General features: G+C 41.1%; 1 protein-coding gene across 3 annotated transcripts in view; it reads right to left on the bottom strand.

Moving 5' to 3' along the window:
* The window catches only part of LOC109033947 (uncharacterized), a 142,547-nt gene that overhangs the window by 59,293 nt on the left and 69,737 nt on the right, over positions 1-13,517 (bottom strand). The window lies entirely within an intron of this gene.

Genomic DNA, 13,517 nt, shown 5'->3' with positions numbered 1-13,517 from the left:
AAAATGACACGTAGGTGGTTTCCTTTTATAGTGATTATTGATAGCGACATGTCTATTTGAGCATTTCATTGCCTAATTGTAATTTATATAAGTCAACTATCAAAACATTCCTGCACGCAAATCTTTATTTTTCTGAGTAATGCTCACCACTAATAACCGCGGAAGGTTTGCTGATTTTAACTGCATTTTTTTGCGTTCCAAATGATCGTGTGGTTTAAGCGCGTGGCTTGCCTAAAAAAGGGAAATAATACTTTTCTGGCGCCACGCCGTTTCTTCCGCGGTTATTCTTAGCAGCGATACTGCCGTGCTAAGAAAAACGCTGTAAGAGCATTCAAATACTGCCAAATTTCCTCTAAGAAAATATTTATTTCTTAAGATATTTATGAATATTCCTCCTTGAAACTTTCAGACAACTAAGATAAAATTACGATCAAAATTCTCGGAAAAATCGGAAGAGAAATATTCGGAAATTTTTCCGGAAATTCTTGATTTGTAAAAGGGAATTTGGCGATGTCAGAAGGCTCATACGACGTTTTTTCTTCGCACGGCCGGTAGGATAGTGCGGGTGGGGAAGTCTTCGACATCCGTCTCAGGCCGCGACGAATTACGATAGCGCACGCCACAGGCATCGCACAGTGGCCAAAGGTGGATGCTATATCTACATGGTAGTGTATGGATATTTTGAATTAAATTGGAATTTTGGAGGTTAGGTGCACTGAAAAAAAATCTCGGTGTATTTACTAAGAAAAGGGTACAATTACCAAGAATTAAGGGTTCTATTTGATCCCAGTTTTTTCTTGGTAAAATTACCATTGAATTGTATTTACGGAATTCGGTAAATTTGAATTCCGTAATTTACTGGACCTTGGTAAAAACGTAAAAACGCCAATATTTTTTATCGACTATGGTAGAATTACCGAGATAAAATGGCAAAATTACCGGGAATTTATTACCAATAAAAGTGGTATTTTTACCTGAAAAAAAACCGTAAAAATACCGGTTTTTAGGTAAGTTTACCAGGCTGTCTTGGTAAAATTACCAATAATTGGTGAAAAAGTGAGATGGTAAAGGTACCAACGGACCTTGGTAAAAACGCCGAGAATTTTTTTTCAGTGTGATAGAGTTTTTAGGTCCTAAAAGGGCACTCAACTCATGTACGCTAATCGTCAAGAATAATTTATTATTACAATAATTGGACCTATTTATGCTAAAAAGGAAGTATGCAAGTGGAAAGATGGGGTTTGCTCGTGGTGAGCTGGATAAGAAACAATGTAAAAGTGGGTATAGTTCCTTTTGAGAAAATGAAATAGCGGGATTTGACATTAAATCAAAAGGAACTGAGCGCTAACTCGTGAGCCGTGGGCATGTGACAAGAGCCTTGTGGGCAGGGCTCATGAGTTAAAGCCAAGCAAGAACGGCAATGGAGACGACTTCGTTGCCACTGACGTCACTGGCGCTTTAAAATCCCCATTTATTCTTACGACCCGAGCACTAACGAGCACACTCCATCTTTCCACGTGCACACAGTTCCATTAAGGTGATTCGATGGACGTCATTTTGTGTGTCAGAGCGACGTGCGATATATCGCATCGATTTGTTCCATAATTTCAGCTGATTGTCATTTGTTCCGAATTTTGAGATCGCACCTCTGTTGTCACGAGACTGAAGAATTCATGTGCCAAATTTGATCAAGAAATTCAACGTATTAAAGGCGTGGTTTTTTCAGAGGAAAAATATCGCCTTCGAGTGCAGTTTCGATATCATTATCGAATGCGATATTTTTCCTCTGAAAAAAACACGCCTTTAGTACGTTGAATTCCTTGATCAAATTTGTTACATGAATCCTTCAGTCTCATGACAACAGGAGTGCGATCTCAAAATTCGAAACAAATGACAAGTAGCTGAAATTATGGAACAAATCGATGCGATATATCGCACGTCGCTCTGACACACAAAATGACGTCCATCGAATCACCTTAAGCATAAATACGTCCAATCGTTACGACTCATCGTTTGTTAAGTACGCATTTGATTTAGTTTTTGCTGCAGGTTGGCACACTAGCTTTTTCCATTTGAAACTGTGATGAATGATCGATTTTTGTTGGAGCGCCTAACCTCTTCGCAAATCAGATGCGAGCTCACTGTGAGACGTGCGAACTCGCGAACTCGCGAACTTGACCAGCGGCGCGAAAACGGCCGGAAATGCCAGGCACTTACCCGCTTCCGACGGACCACCAAGAGGAAGCGGAGCAAGATGCGCGAAATTCACCTGGATCCAGAACAGAGTTGCCAGAACGTGCAGGGAATTACAGGATTTTCGATTTTCGGGGCATTGAGATATATTTCGCTTTCTAAACTGTTCAGGGATAAAAATGCAAATTCAGAGGGAAAATTCATGAGATATAGTCCGTTTGAAAGATAGAGGATTATCGACTAATCGAGAGACAGAGGATGGTACAAAAATTGTTAAATATGAGAACTTGTACGACGGGTATATCGCAGCTATACATAGTATTGTCAGGATTTTATCACATGCTAAGAAGGCAGATAGGCTCAAATTTTAATTGGTAGTTTTGCACTAATTTTTGTATGTTTTCCACTAAGGTTTTCTGAATTTCCAATACTTACAGAGTAAAAATTAATCAAATCTATGAGCTTTCGTTATAGGTGCTTTTCAGATGATCCACATATATTTTAACTGTCACCATTAAAGAAATTCTGCATTTCATACATGCGGCAAATTTCGAGACAAATACCCATCAATGCACTAAAAATAATTTATTTACCATCGTACGATGGAAAATAATCAGAATTTCAATCTTAGAATATTTGACTGTTCACCTGATCATTTGTCAAACTGCCTTATTTGATCACTATTTGCCTGCGACAGATACATTTTTCGACAAGTGCCAAATTGAATAATACCTCGATGTAAACAGCAATGCATTAATTCTGCAACGCTACGAATAGTATTCATACTCTAGGATTACAGGGCATAGAACGCAGCAGAGTGCACTCAAGCAGATCGATTATTGAAATCGATAGACAAATCGTTAGACAAAGGATCAAAGCAAAAATGGACCGATTCTAATGGTTGAAACAGGAGGCTGCTATATACTAAAAGGTGGTCAAACTATTGAAACTCTCGTTGGTTGCCGTTTGTTAGTCTATTACTCACCCCCTTAGGCCATTGCAACCAATCGCTTCCACCTATAGGCTTGCTCCCTTGGCACCTTTGTCTTTTTTTTATTTTCACTGTATATCCTATGTCTATAGCTTTGTCTATCAATCACAATAACTTTATGACCTCCGTGGTACAATAACCTTCAAGAGTTGCCTTTAAGGTTAGTCTATTTCTTACCCCCTCAGACCATTGCAACCACCCGATTTCACCTTACGGCTCGCTCGCTTTGCCCTTTTGTATTTTTATTTTTACTTTCACTCTAACTCCTATGTCTATTACTTCGTCTATCAATTACAATAACCAACCAGCAGCACTATTTTAGCTCGATGGTTGGGAATTGTGCTCAGGAACTACCCATTTTTTTCCCGCGAACAGTAGAATCGAAACTTCTCGATGACGTATATCTGAATCAGTCCATAACCCCGGGACCCCAGGGCCGAGGGGGCATTCTAGGCGGGGTAGGGGGGGGGGGCGAGCGATGACGCATCGAAGGAACTGGGAAGCGGACCGTGAAAACGCGGGAACGGAGAGGAAAACCGAGGCAAAACAAATGGACTCTGGTTATCAGCGTAATTGCGGTACTCCCGGCCACCGCACAGTGGATCGAGTCAATTTAAGAGGCCGGACATGAAATTTTTGATTAAAATTGCACATTTTGATGTTAATTTCATCACATTTTAAATTTCAAGGGGTGCAGAAAGAAGAAAAATCCACGAGGAAACCAATGAAACCACTTTTAGAACCTCAAAGTTGAGTATAAACAGAGTTATAAGCGTTTTTAAAGTGTCCAACTTTTGTCCGACCTCTCCAATTTACTCCATCCACTGTGCGACGGTGCAATCGCAAACCCAATCCTCGAGTTGCTGGTCGGGGATTGAGCTGATTCACCCGCGCAGCCAGGCAAGTGTGACCAGCAGTGCTGCCCTATCGTGCTCAGGCTGATTGTAAGCTAAAGCTGAAGTTAAGCGAGTCACTAAAGCCTGGGGGCTGACAATAGGTATAGACAAAGCTATAGACAAACACAGAAAAAAATTTTGACTTGTACCTTTTCTTCCTAAATTCCGTAAAGAAATTTTACCCCAATACCACAGCCTTATTGACATTTCTCACTTTGGTGAACCATCTTGAAAAAAAGCGATCTATATGCTATAGAACTATAGATAAAAGTGTAGGCAATAAGTGTAGGTGTGTAATTGTTTAATCAGTAGTCTTCAACTTTGACGGTATGTCATTAGAGTTAGTGATATGGACCGGAGGTCATTTTTTCGCTCCTCTGACGTATCACGTCGGGACGTATCTCTTTGTTGGTAAAGGACATAGAATTTGGGCGTTTGGGCGGCCATATTAATTTGTCTTCGGTCATTAAAACATGCACATATCATAAGCACAACGACCAAAGCTGACTATTGAATGTAAGGGCTTATCCAAATAAAGCACGGACTCATCGGAAACATAAAACAGCAGGGAGTTCACGTCTTAAGCCAACGAGAGAACCTCGTATATCCTCACTTAATCAGCCAGAAACTAATCATGAGATATTCCTGCCGAAGAGCACTCCTTTAGATGAGCATCCAAATCTCACAATCAGGATCCGGCGAAAATGAACGCTCTCACAGTAGAAGTATGCTGATTGCCTCGACCACAATTGCTGGTTGCCGACAAAGTGGGTATTTGACCAAAATGCCACGAGTTAAGCCGTCTCTCCGAGTATCGAAGCGTTGATGTCGATTTAGGGCTCCCGGAGACTTGAACGAGCGGGTAGGAATGATAGAGAGCATGAAGTTTATCAGGATTTATACTACTATTTACTACTACTACTACTACTACTACTACTACTACTACTACTACTACTACTACTACTACTACTACTACTACTACTACTACTACTACTACTATTGCTACTACCTCTCCTACTACCACTGGCTAATATCTACGGTACAAATTACTGATGAAACGAACCTAATCACACATTTTCATCTATAGCTTTATGGTCAGAGAAATGATTAATTTATCGAACCAATCTTGAAAAATAAACTTCTTGAAAAACTTTTTAAAATTGTTAGTTAACGGAGCTTACTAACGCACGATTATTCGTGCTCGTCTCTGCAATTTTTGAATTGAAATCAAAGGCTAACTGACCGAGGTCTCTCTCTCGAGGTCCTGGATGAACGATGGATGAAATTTTCAATTTTAGTAAAAAAAACACGTCCAATTTTTCCTTGATTAAACTTCAGGATTATTCTACTAGCTATAAATACTATAATATACTGCACTGAAAAAAAACTCCGCCAGAGGAAGCCGTACTTACGGGCTATGTAGACATATCGTCCACGATAGACTCAAAGGCCAAAAGTTCCGGGCGTAGCAGCCGGAGCTGTCGAAGCTACGACTCCAGCACCCGAAACTTTCGACCTCTGAGCCCGATATACGTCTAAATAGCCCGAAAATGTTTTCTTTTTTTAGTGTGGCTGTAATATGTATACTAAATAAGTAAGCAAACCACAACAATTTTTTTAGGTTTATTTAAAAATGGAATGTATATTTTGGATGATCAAACATAACCCAATTTTAAAAGTGTTGACGGGCATGACAAAACATACTGTCGGGAGCTTTCCCATCCTGTCGTGACCGTAAAAATCGAAACCTAGTAAGTGTAATCGCGCCCGATTGCGATACCGCGACCTCCTCCGGTAAAAATCAAACCGATTCACTCAAATCGATTTTTTTCCCCTTTTCTTTCAATAATCATAGTTCCTAGATATCGAGCGATCCAGTTCGGATAATCAGCCCGGAGCTCAACGACGCGACACCGGTTGACACACCGGCCGAGTCCCCGACGACAACACCGCTGGATTTGATCGATTGCGGAGTTCACGGCTCACTCCACCGTTGCCGAATTTCGCCACCGACGAAACCACCCCGCGACGGGCGGGAACTCGGCCGAAAACCGGGGGTTTCGGCAACGGCGCCCGGTTCGCGGTTGCGGTTAAGCATCCGGCATGACGGCCCATTTACCATTTACCATTCGCCATTCGCCATTTGACCATTTTGTAATCGGCGAGACGTGCTAACAACTTGTTGCGACCGATCTCGGTTCTCGGCTGCGCCCGCGATGCACTCGGCTCGCGCGAGAAGCCGTCGCGTACCTCAAATACCGCGTGAGCCCTGTTCCCTATTTAACACTACGCTTTTCAGGGCTCATGTGGGAATTGAGATACGCCATCATGTCAGATGACCGATAATGTGTAATCGGAGGTACGCGTGCGTGGGGTTGGGTTTTTTTGGTCGCGAGTATACAGGGTGATTCAAGGTTACATCGCTGCAGGAGCGTGTTCCGTGGGTCTTCTAAATTAGAATACCTATACAAGGGAGAGTATGGACAACTCGAACTATGTAGCACTTAGGGCCCAAAAGGGTGGGTAACTTCGAAAACGGAAAATGTCACTGTCGATCCTTAGACTCCAATATCAAACGAAAATGGACAGGAAAATTCATAAGTAAGCATTCTTCCGCGAAAATGAGTAAGTTTATTCAAAAACCTTGTTTGAATCTTAATCGAAAATATCAATGGATTGGAAAAAAAAAAAAGGTTGCAAGAAACATTTTTTGAAAAATAGAGTAGCTCGTATTCATCTAGCTTGGTAGAAAAGCTGAAGCTTAAAGATGCGATGCATGTGCGCATGTACTTACGTATGTACGCACGTAAGCATGTACATATGGTTGGTTGGTAGATACGTTTATTTGGTGCTTTTAACAATTGAGCCATTAACACCTTAGAGGAGAGGTCGAAATATAGTACAGAATTTAAAAATTTAAAAAGTAGGGGTCACAAAAGGTAGTACAAAATTAAAAGTTAGGACAAGGAAAGAATACATTAAATTTGGAGATTAATTCGTTTGAAAGAGAGGGATTTCACGAAAGCGCTTTGAAAGGATGGTATGGAATCAGAAAGTGGAGGGAAAATTTTGGATCTTCGCACGTAAGCATGGTTGGTTGGTAGATACGTTTATTTGGTGCTTTTAACAATCGAGCCATTTACGCACGTAAGCATGTACGCATGTACACATGTACGCACGTAAGCATGTACGCATGTATACGCACGTAAGCATGGACGCATGTATACGCACGTAAGCATGTACGCATGAACGCATGTAGGCATGTACGCACGCACGAACTCGACACTTCCGGATACGCAGCTTTTCCCTAACTTGTGAGTCTTTTTGTTCTTTTTCCCGGCCTTCACCAGGCTTTGCTAGGTTTTCCTCGCTTTGACCACTCTGTTATCTCATCAACAACACATAACCATGATGTAACCCCTAGCGCAGAAAATGACATGATCATTACCCAACTTTGGATCGATGTTATGATTTTTTACATAAGTCTTTCTGCCTCAGAAGTCCAAACGCGATTTTTTAATGATCCTTGGATCTAAAATTTATTTCTCTTTTTTTCCTGTTATTGGACCTCATCCTTACCACCCATCAGAACACTTTGAACATGTCTATGCATTTTCCTTCGTTGATCAAGAATAAACTCTCGTCTCTCGTTTACTCCCCTCCTCAATGGCACTGCTCTGGACAATTTGTGACAGTATCTGTAAAAAGGGATCTGATACTACAAAAATGAGTTAGTTGCTGTAAAGAAGAGGAAAATCTGGACACTTTAATGGTGGTTTAACCCTAAAAACTCATGAATTCAGGGAAATGTGGCGTCCTGAAGTTCTAAGAAAAAAAATTGACGAAATTTCGGACGACTTTATTTTTCGTGTAAAAACAAGAATCGAATACGATTCGATTTGGGTACCTTGAAATAGAGATACTTTTCCTCGTCCAGGGAACGACGAATTTTCTGTCGGACGACAAGGTCCTTTCTCAGAGATCCTGTCACATTTTAATCATTCATTTAACCGGTGAGCGATGGCAACGGGGCGTTTCAGTCAGACATCCTTGGTGCTGCAAGTGAGATATCGGCAGCTGGATGAAATGGAGTGCAGTTGCAGGCAGCGCTGAGCACGGACGCACAGTGGATCGAGTCAATTAGCGAGGTCGGGCATGAAATGTTCAACGAAAGCCGCAAATATTGACGTTTAATTCGTCATATTTTAAATTTTAAGGAGTGCACCCAAAAGAAACTTTCCCGAAGAAACCAATGCAGCCACTTTTAAAACCTGACAGTTTTGTACGAACGGAGCTATGAGCTTTTAAAGTTTCCAAATTTTGTCGGACCTCCCCCATTCACCCGATCCATTGTGCGACGAGACATGAGTGCTCGCCCGATGCCAGAAAACCCTGCAGGGTTACAACTCTACGAGTTATGTCGACGCGTTTCAAGGATCCAGTGACCAGTTCGACCGCCCATCTTCTTTGCGTCACTATCGGTGACGCGACGACCGCCAGGTTTCACCGAGAAAGTTGAGGATAAAGCGCTGAGTAAATGGAAAACAAGCGACCGAGTTGTCATCCGCCTTAAAGAAAACCGCGTCGAATGGTGTGGTAACTGGGGTAGACTGTATTATAAGCTCCGTAACCTACCTCATGTTTTTATTAAATAAATATAGCTCTAAAACGATCTTTTTTGTAGATGAGGATAATTTGAGCAGCCAAATGGAGACAGCGTCGATAATCGCGAAGCTTTTTTATGAGTCTTGAAGCATAACTGGACTGAATTTTGTAATTAGGGACTTTAGGTTCTGCATGGATCGTTCGTAAAAACACTCATGTGTCTACGAAAACGGATGGAGCATACGGATGACAGAGGGGGGGCTGCCGAAGAAGATATGCTCGATTAGGTTCCTCCTGGAAGGATACAAAGGGGACGCTGGGGTCACCCAGTGAAAGGGTGGCCGGTGGCGACAGGGGGTTTTGCACGGAGAAAAAAACTTCGTGCGTGGGACCCGAAGTTTAGGCCATATGGATCTCTGAAGTTTTCGGATTGAGCATCTGAACATTTAAGGTCCAGCTGTTGAGGTTTGGATCACACATCTGAAACTTCAGTTCTTATATCTGAAGTACTTCGGTTTTCACATCCGAAAAACTTCGGTTCTCACATCTGAAGTACTTCAGATGTAGGAACTGAAGTTTCAGATGTGTGATCCGAACTTTGACAGCTAGACCTAAAGTGTTCAGATGCTCAATCCGAAAACTTCAGAGATCCATATGACCTAAACTTCGGGTCCCGCGCACGAGGTTTTTTTCTCCGTGTGGAGGAAATGAGGGAGTGCCAACTCCCTGAGGGATTTTGGAAGGATAGGGGACTTTGGCGGCTGGGTGTCTCAGAGCGACAAAAAGCGCTATGAAAGCGGCTAATATGTATGTAATCATCTAGACCGGACACTCAAACATAGAAACTCGACACGGTTCGGTCCGCCAAAGTTGGCAATCGCATCAAAATCGAGCGACGATATCGATTCGTGCTCGCGAAACACGGTTGAATTGGATCTGCCGGTGCTGTCACCTTTCGTCGAAAATCTCGAACCGCTCTTCACCAATCGGTAGGAGCAGTTTCTCGATACTGGGTGACAACGTCGATGTTTATCCATGTCCCTCTGCATGTCACTTGCACAAGTGCAGCTACATTGCGGCTCCTGGTCGGCCGATCGGCGGTGTCGCAAGGGCGGCCACGGGCGACCGCAAGGGAAAACGCCGTATGAACCTTCAGGCGTTGCCAAATTTCAATTAATAAAACACGAAATCCCCGGTAAACCTATGAATATTTTTCTTCCAATTTTTCATATAATTTTGCTCGAAATTTCACCTAAAGTTCCTGAAAGTTTCAAGGGAAAATATTCATAACTTTCCTCCAAAGTAAACATTTTATCGAAGGAAAGTTGGCAACTCTCGGATGTTTATACGACGTTCTTCCTTAGCACGGCAGCGCAGAAGACCACTTTGTAACTCGTCCGGATAACCCCTTTAAGTGTTGCCAACCCACCCGGGCGATTTAAAGCCTTATCGCTGTGTTATCCGGTGACCTTAAAGTGCTCTTAATCGATCAAGGTCAATTTGAAAGCTTTCGATGGAGACCCATCGAGTAGCCCGCAGGTTCTTCCTTAGATAGCATCGTCGATCAGCGGGCCGATTATTGAAACTTATAGTTAAAGCTATAGACAAAGACGACACAAGGGATTTGGAGGGATCCTATTGGTGGAAGCAGGTGGTGGCAATGGACATAGGAGGTAGGTAATGGACTAACTAACGGCAACCTACTAAAGACCCGACAGTTAGTCGATCATTTTCTTTCTTAGTCTATGAGAACCAGCCATGTCAACCAATAGGATCGCTCCATAATCCCTATGTCTTCTTTGTCTATCGCTTTGTCCATCAGTTTCAATAATCGGCCCGCTGGAACCCAATTGACCCGAGTCTCGCAAGAAGGAGCCAAGTAACATCTAATTGGACCACATTTTGCAATTAGAACGGACAATTTTTGGCTCGTCAGTGGAAAAACTTGTATGCATAGGGAAGCTAATTGTGCATATGTTGTTTCTGAACTGAGTCATAAACTATAGTTGGACCGCGTTTAACAGAAAGGAACCAAGCCACATCAGCTATTGCCATTTTAACTGTGCAATTTAATTTTTTACGAGAAAACGTTTGTGCGGATCCCTTTGAAAATGTTAAGGAATTTGCTTCGTACTATGGAGAAAATTCACTGAGATTTGCACGGAAATCCGCACAACTGTTTTCATGTACAAATTTTGATTAGCCGATTAAATTTGGCAATAGCTGATGTGACTTGGTTCCTTTCTGTTAAACGCGGTCCAGTTCCTGACCGCAAAATGTAGTCCGATTGGAGGCGCGGCAAAGAGGTTTGAAGTTACTTTTCACCACACGACTTATATTCGAAATATACCTACTACTCCTAATAATAAATCCCTGTTTACACACAATTAATATTTTTTTATTAGTTTCCTTTTTTTATTTTGTTTATGGGATATTCTAGAAAAATGGATTTAAAATTGAGAAAATGTATACACCCTCTTGATGTCATTAGACGGAATTTCCAATTTTAACACATGCGTTTTAGCGGGTTAAGTTATTTTCTCGTATATCCCTCCAGGATTATTCAATTTAGAGACCTATATAAGTTCGCACTGTAGTTTCCACTTTAACATTCTTCAAATTTCAAACACCTACTAATTCTCCATTATAATGCTTTAAGGACCAAAGTTTTCTTGAGGACTCCAGTTTTTCCCATACAGTTTTTGAAAATTCTGCCTCATTGTCGCTTCCCTGACATAAGGGCGTTTCCCTGTTTCCACATGGGCATGGGCCCTATAAACCATAGAGTTATATGGAGAAGAGGACTCACACGTGGAAATCGAGAGACGCTCTTGCGTTAGAGGAGTGACATTATGACGTCACAATGCGGAACATTTTCTCATTCTTAATTTTCTAAAATTTCCCATAAGAAATAATAAACGATACTGAAAACCAAGCTTATAAAGCACCCTCAGATGAAGCAATAAAAGTTTCTTATGCAAATGCCCCATTCAATTCTCATACTATTTAGTGCAGCCATTCGATTTTCTTACTATCTTACTGCTCATTCATGCGTCTAAAAACCATAAAATTCAGTATATTGTAAGATCAGTTTTTGTCGCATAATATGGCAACAAATCTGATGTATGGGTCCGGTGGTCACTTAGAAGGAGTATTAAACGCGAGGCGGCGTTGCAAATCGTAATTGAGTTTGCTGCGTGTAATTACTAATGACTAATCCATTGAACCGCTTCCAAGGTGGAGCACGAGGGAGGGAGGGGGGAGTCATAAATTGGGGGGACCTCCCTCCGATCATTCAGGTGCGCAAGGTGGGGTTACCGGCACCAACATTCGATGTCGCCAATTTGCGATGATTTTTCTCAGATTTACTAAACTCGTAAATGGGCGTCTGATATAATGAATCGCGTCACTTTTCTCGGTGGAAAGAAAAATTATTCATCAATATTTTTTGAGAAGACTCTTGCGCATGCGCATTTATTTTCATTAATTAATTAATTAATTCATTCATTAATGGTGCAAATAAGTCCTTTTAGAAAATATTGACAGTTAATTAGTCTTGTCAGCCATTTGTAAAAAAAAGAAGGAAGAATGTTAGGTCACAAATTGAATCGCTTTGAAGTTTCGTGACTGAAATTTTTTCAAACGAAAGTCCACGGTTGGGAATGTCCCTCAAATAAAGGGGGCGGATTAAAGATTATAAATATTATTAAATAAAGGGGGGGGGGTTAAAAATTACAAATATTACTAAGATTGCAGAAAAATGTCCTTTGTACAGGGTTATTTTTGGACAATTTAGAGGGGAAGTTAGGAAATCAGGGAATCAGACCTTTCGAAAATCAATTTTTTTTTAAAGAAGCGATAAATATATTAAAAAATTATTTTCTGATAAAAGTCCCCGTTTGACTTTACAAATTTTCTCATATAAAATTCAAATATGAACGGGAAACTGCCGCGGTAAGCTCATTAGTCATCGAGTTCTTCTTATATCCTGCGGTGCACTTCAAATTTTTTATTCCTGCCAAATCACTTTACTAGCACTTCAGCTTTAAGGCAACCACACCGGGCAGAAATTTAATCAATAAGGATACGATGCAACCTTGATCGATAAATCACATTATTGAATAGGATGATTCGGTCATCAAAGTTCACTCCATGTAAGAGCCATAAAATTTTTATAATCACCCCGCAGATCCTCGACTCTTGAAAATCCGGCTGAGGTGACATGGATTATCTTTGATTCGGTCACCTTGGATGATCGAAACACGGACACTCCTGATTTTCTGCGTGCTATTTCTGTTCGTCTCATCCTCTCTTATTAATTTCGTCTACGTCTACAACAGTACTAATATTAAGAATAAGCCGAGGTCACGGAATTATTCGGATTCAAACCCTACAATGGTCCGGCGTAGAAAGCTAATTATGGTCCGATGCGATTCACGAGTAAAACAACTTAATAGTGGCTGCTGGACAATGTGGATATCTTTGCTCCACTGGGAATCTATAAGTACATGGAAAAAAATTAAAAGTTGATTTAGCATTTATACTGTTAGAAAGGTGCCCGACAAGTTTCAAATGCTGATTTTACAATACAAAAGAGCTAACATGACATTTTAATTTGTACGTTTTGCAGTGGGCGTAGTTACGTTAGCATTTGTTAAAATGTAAAATCAGCATTTGAAACTTATCGGACATCTTTTTAACAGTATAAATGCTAAATCAACATTTAATTTCTTTCCGCGATAGACCTGATCATTAAAATGCTTCATTTTGTTTTGAATTCTCGATGGTATGCCACAGTTTTTTTGGAACCAAGAGGTATAAATGGTCGTTAG

The sequence above is a fragment of the Bemisia tabaci genome, chromosome 8 (genome assembly GCF_918797505.1).
Source record: "Bemisia tabaci chromosome 8, PGI_BMITA_v3".
Lineage (NCBI taxonomy): Eukaryota > Metazoa > Arthropoda > Insecta > Hemiptera > Aleyrodidae > Bemisia > Bemisia tabaci.
This window is presented reverse-complemented; position numbering and strand designations above follow the sequence as displayed.